The sequence below is a fragment of the Mandrillus leucophaeus genome, unplaced genomic scaffold (genome assembly GCF_000951045.1).
Source record: "Mandrillus leucophaeus isolate KB7577 unplaced genomic scaffold, Mleu.le_1.0 Scaffold198, whole genome shotgun sequence".
NCBI classification, from domain to species: domain Eukaryota; kingdom Metazoa; phylum Chordata; class Mammalia; order Primates; family Cercopithecidae; genus Mandrillus; species Mandrillus leucophaeus.
In genome coordinates, this window is record NW_012102009.1 from 3,740,933 (window position 1) to 3,747,240 (window position 6,308).

At 40.0% G+C, this 6,308-nt stretch overlaps 1 protein-coding gene across 1 annotated transcript in view; it reads left to right on the forward strand.

Annotated features, from left to right (window-relative positions):
* LOC105538747 overlaps positions 1 to 6,308 on the forward strand; it is a 515,143-nt gene that overhangs the window by 28,932 nt on the left and 479,903 nt on the right. The gene's annotated exons all lie outside the window — the stretch shown is intronic.

The window sequence follows — 6,308 nt, forward strand, 5'->3', positions numbered from 1 at the left end:
CACTGCATTCCAGCCTGGAAGACAGAGTGAGACTCCGTCTCAAAAAAAAAAAAAAAAAAAAGCACATGATATGTTTTTCAAATCTCATCTTAGACACATCTGTTCTATGTGATTCTAATTTAATGCCTCTCTAGGCTTGTTTGCTTATCTATAATGTGGCAATGACAGTATCTCCCTCTCTCTGGGTTATAAGGATGATGTGTGTGAAATACAAGTCCAGAGATGACATGTGGATTGGACATAAAAAATATATCAGCCTCTTTTTTTCTTTGATTTCTTGGTGGCAATGGTTGATGTTAACATTGGCTTTGGAGTCTGACCTGAGTGGGAACCTGGAACTTGGCTCTGCCATGAACTGGCTGTTTGGCCAGGACAAGTTACTTAACAGTACGGAGTCTCAGGTTCTTCACTGGTAAGATGTCAATGATAATATTGCCCACATTATACAGTTATAGTAAGGATTAAATGAGATAATATATGTAAAGCAAACTAGTTAGAGGCCACTACATAATAGTGACTCAATACATTTGTTTCCTTTTTCATTCTAAGATTTCCCCCACATGAGAATTGTGGTTCTAATATTTGGAACTTCTCAAAATCTAACATAAAGGGTTTGAATTGCAAGATGTCTAATGGCAGAGAAGACTTGCAGTTACCTACTGATTTGAAGCAGAATATGTAAACCTGAATTTGTTTTTGGCAAAGTTTATCTTTTATGATTTAGTAAAAGAATAGGACTATTTACCTGAGCATTTCAGCTTTATAAATGATTATATGATAATTAATGTATGATAACCATCTTTTCAGTTTGTATTGACTTAGTCATATCGGCTCCTCCCTCCACCCCCCACCAAAAAAAAAAAAAAAAAAAAATTCTAAACTCTTGCTAGTGAACCAAGTACTTATGATGGTCCAAGTGGATATACACCAAAAGTCAAGAGGGTAGCTTGTTTCTGGGCAAATACTTTCAGGTTAGTGGATCTCACTGGGGGCATTTTGGAAATCTGTGGGAGCATTACTATTGCAAAGCACTGCTAACATGTAGTGGTCAGAATGCAAGGGTGCACAATATTCTGTAATGTGTAGAATTGCCCCACACTGCAAAAATCACCTTGTTTCCCGGTTACTTCTCAAATGTCTTGATCTTTGAGATGGGGCCTTCCATTTTTCTTGTTTCCAGACCTGAAGTTGCCATAGGTTGACATATATTATAAGACATTTTAGTATCCATCAGCACCCCACTTCTTTCATTTTTCTGTGTGCACACAGAATGTCTTCTAATCTTTACTCAAATACAAGCATTCAGTGTGAGTGAATACATGCATTAGACTATTTCATTGTTTTCTACTGGAGTCCTGCATAAGCATTTACATATTAACATACAAATCATTTTATTATAAATTACTTTTATTTATCCTTTATACTATAGTTGGTAGATCAGTTTTCTGAAATTGTATATATATGTTATATAATTTATCAATTTTAGAATTGTACAGACAGCTGTAAAAAGGGGGTGATGAGGCTGAGAGGAAGTCCCTTCTCCACAATTTTTTTGGGATCATTTTTACTTAGTGAGTTTTTCAGTTCCTACCCATCTCCACAGCATTCTTACATTACAGATAAGTTACACGACTGTTAAAAAAAAAAAAATAAATGACAGGAAGAAATAGTTGAGCAGAGACTCCACACTGTACCTTGGTTTATTTTCCTGCTGTATGCTTATGATTCTTGTAGGACCAGAACATCAGATGCTTTTAAGAGACTTTTAAGGACTCAATTGTGTCTTCATAAAATTCATATGTTGAAGCCCTAACCCCCAATGTGACTATATTTGGAGATAGGGCCTTTAAGGAGGTAATTAAGGTTAAATGAGGCCATCAGGGATGAAGTCCTAATCCAATAGGGCTGGTGTCCTCAGAAGAGGAGCAGACACCAGGTATGCAAAGCACAGAGAAAAGGCCACGTGAGGACACGGTGAAAAACTGAACATCTGCAAGACAAAGAGAGAGACCTCAGGACTCAGGAGAAACCAGGAACACCTTGATTTTGGACTTCTAGCCTCCAGAATTGTGAGAAAATTAATTTCTGTTGTTTAAGCCACTGTCTGTGGTATTTTTTTATGGTAGCCCTAGAAGACTAGTACAAGGAAGAGGCACCTAATTTTCTGAGAGCCTGACCACCAGCCCCTTCTGTTCTGTCCTTCCTTCTAACACCTGCTTCCCCTGATTACCTTCAATCACATATCTACCTCCTTGGAGATGTACCTGATCTCTTCCTAATCTTTATTCTCTTGTACCTGGGATTTTTGTTCTATTTTCTGCTGGATTTAATGAACCACCTCCTTTTCTCTATTTCTGCTCCTTTTCCTCACTGTTCCTTCCCCTGGCCTCTACTCTTACCTGCCCATCTGGTAGACACATGGAGGCATATGAGATTTATGAGTAGATCCCAGCTTATAGAAGAGAGTGTCCGGCTGCAGGAAGCCATGTGACAGGCAGTGACCTAGAGAGGCACAGCTATCATGGCAAATCCTACCAAACAGGATGCTCCTATTTGGTACCAGTTTGCTGTGTTGGCAGAATTAGTTAAAGAGATGGGTAGTAAAGATCTGGGGTACCAAAGGAAGACAAAGCTTTGGGATTCTTTCAACAGTCTGACGTATTTATTCCCTATTGAGCTGGGTGGAAACCAAGAAATCCTATCATGTTTTGTGTCTTCGTTAGGGGAAAGTGCAATATATGAACTAATTATCATGTAGCAATGACAATGCAGTGGTTAAGAATGCAGGTGTTGGGTTCAAATCCTGGACTGGCTACTCCCTAGCTGTGTCATCTTGGGCATGTTACAAACCTCTGTATGTCTCAGTTTCCTCATCTACATGATGAGATTGATAATAATGTCTACCTGGGTTGGTATGTAAAGGCTTAGACTTCTGTCTGGCACGTAGTAAGAATTTTTGTGTTAACTATTATAATAAATACATTATGTAATTGCATTTTTTTTTTGAGACTGAGTTTTGCTCTTGTTGCCCAGGCTGGGGTGCAATGGCATGATCTTGGCTCACCACAACCTCTGCCTCCCGGGTTCAAGTGATTCTCCTGCCTCAGCCTCCCAAGTAACTAGGATTACAGGCATGTGCTACCATGGCTAATTTTGTATTTTTAGTAGAGACGGGGTTTCTCCATGTTGTTCAGGCTGGTCTGGAATTCCTGCCTTCAGGTGATCTGCCCGCCTCGGCCTCCCAAAGTGCTGGGATTACAGGGGTGAGACACCACGCCCAGCCATAATTGCAATTTATGAAGTGTTTTCACATCCTCTGACTCTCTAGAGAGTCCCCATTTTATATCATTGATTTTAAAACATAGATTCAAGAATAATGGTTTTATTTATGTGTTTCATTTATCAACTGTATGTTTTGAAAGAGGTTAAATTGGTAGAATATTTAAATTCATATAATAATGATTTTTGTAATGGAAATCTACAACATTGGCTTTCTTTAAATTTTTGTTGTATGGAGAAGTATTTCTGCAAGATGTTCTCCAGAAAAAGGTTCTATGTTAAAGTATAATTGGTTGTAGCACAAAGTATGCCAGTTTGGAGACTCACAATGAATGTCAGCATGTTAAAGGCTCATAAAAGTCTTTTAAAGAAAATAGATTAACTTAAAAAGTGCGATCTTTAAATGGTTTCCTAGAAAATGGAATCTGAACTGAAGTTACAGTCTAAAGATTTATTGGGAGGTACAATCCTAGGGCAGCAAGAGTGAGGCCAGAAGGGACGTGAAATAGAGAAAGAGGAAAAGCAAGTGCTACATAGTGTAGTACCCATTTGGCTGCAGTTTCATAAGGAGGAGCTCCTCATGACCAAGCAAGGGCTATGTCTTCTAGACAGGCTGTATGGAACCACCATGCTTTGGAATTATCTTGTTCAGAGTTTAACCATGGAGTGTTAATGCCACTGCACTTAGGCGTTGTGTTACCTGGTGTCTTTGGGCAGCTGCTGGGTTAGACAGATTCCATGCTCTGCAACATGGCCTTGGGCCCTTGGGTTAGATCTGGACATTGAATCTTCTGTTGTGCCTCTGCAGAGGACGTGATGGTAACTTTGTTAGGGCCTTGTCCTTACTCTGGGGAAGGCCGAGACAGCCTGTGGCATTGTGGAGAGGAGGCCCTGATGGCTGATGGTATGGGAAAAGAGAGGGCCAAGCAAAGGCAGAGAGGCATGTGAACTGAGTCCTGTACCCCTCTGCTTCCACAAACTTTGCCTGTATAAATCTCACTTCTTTCCCTTTCCCTCTTTAAAATTACATCCATAATTATCCCATAACATTAGTGCCCTGAGGTGTAAATTATGATGTGTCTCTGTTTGTAATATGATAGAGAATTGATAAGACTGGTTTCCATGACTTTCAAAAGTGATTCTGAATACAGTGGCATATTTTTAGGGTCCTATTGATGCAGGAGTTTTTGCTCCTTAGTTCAGCAAAATCTAGGTTCTTGTCTCATGACCAGGAAAAATTAGGCACGTGGACACATTGAAGGGTGAAGAGGATGGAATTTATTAAGCGAAAGGAAAGCTCTCAGCAAATAGCTGGGGTCCTGCACACAGGTTTCCACCTCACAAATTGAGTACCAGGCCACCAGACACGAGCTGAAGAGGCCAGGCTCCTCCCCTGCATAAGGCCTGAATTTCTAGTGGCTCCACCCCGTTTTTCCAGTGTGCATGCAGGCCCTTAGTCTGAGCCACTCGACATTGATTTATTTCCCTTACTGTGCATGCATTAAGGGATGGAATTTTTCACCGTGGGCATGTTTAGGTAAACCCCCTGTGCACAATGACCTGGGTGGGCCAGAGGTTCTTTGGGGACCCTCCCTTATCTGCCTAGGCATTTGTCTGCCTCCTGCCTCGATCTTTGTGGTTTCCCTGAAGACATTCCACTTTAAGTTTGGGGCAACAACTACAGCCATACTGAGTTGGAGCAAAGGGTTGATCCCAAGTAATGTCATCAGGAGCATTTGTGTTTCTTCCTAATGTCAGTCTCCCCTTGTTCTCAAATGTTCAGTTTGTCATTTACCTTTTGACTTTATTTTTGATTTTTGAAAAATCTGTTGATATTTATAAAATAACTTAAGAAGGGTTTAACGAAACATTTTATATTTTGAGACTATTTTGAACTTACAGGAAAGTCGCAAGAGTAGTACGAAGAACTCCCATATATTCTTCATCCAGAGACTTCATTCAAGTTTTGCCAATGTCCCAATAATGTTGTTTATAACAAAGGGATCCAGGTCAAAGTTATATGTTGCTTTTGGGTATCATGTCTCTGTGGTCTCCTTCAGTTTGGAACAGTTCCTCAGTCTTTCCCTGGCTTTCATGATTTTGACATTGTTAAAGATTACAGGCTGTTTTGTAATACATTATTCAACTTGACTTTGTCCAATGTGTCTTTTTGACTAGGCCTCAAGTTTTTTAGTTTTGGCTGGAATATCACAGAAGTGAATGTGTTGTTGATGTCATATCTTATACTGTGGCACATAATGTTGATCCGCTCCATCACTGGCAGTGTTAGCATTGATAACTTCCTGGAGATGGTGTCTGCCAGCTTCTATCACTATGAAGTTCTTCCCTCTTTCCCATTTACAATTCATAAGAATTTTGTAGACAGATACTTTGAGATTCTGTAAAACTCATTCCTCACACCACTTTTATCCACTAGTTTTCAAATACATTGATGTTTCCTGCCTCAATTAGTGACTACTATCATGTTGCCAAATGGTGATTTTGTAGTTCTGTCATTCTTTCTGTATTTGATGGCTGACGTTCTACTGTAAGGAAGATCTTTCTTTTGTCTCTATTTATTTTTTCATTTATATGAGTGTGGACTCCTGGATTTTATTCAATGGTTCTTAGTCCATTACTATCATTATTTATCTTGATGCTCAAATTGTCCCAGACTTTGCCAGTAGGAAACCTTACAAGCTGGCTTCTATGTCCTTTTTACATGTCCCTATCATTCTTTGAGCACTTTCTTATTTGCTCCACAGAACAAGATGTTCAAGGCTCATCTTATGTGTTCCCTATGTTAGTCTTGGAATCAACCATTTCTCCAAGGAGACTTAGTTTCTTATAGTGAAGAGTGGCATTTAGAAATCAATATCTGAGACGGGGTGCCCAAGATGGCCGAATAGGAACAGCTCCAGCCTCCAGCTCCCAGTGTGAGCGACAGAGAAGACGGGTGATTTCTGCATTTTCAACTGAGGTACTGGGTTCATCTCCCTGGGTCGTGTCGGACAGTTGGCGCTGGTCCG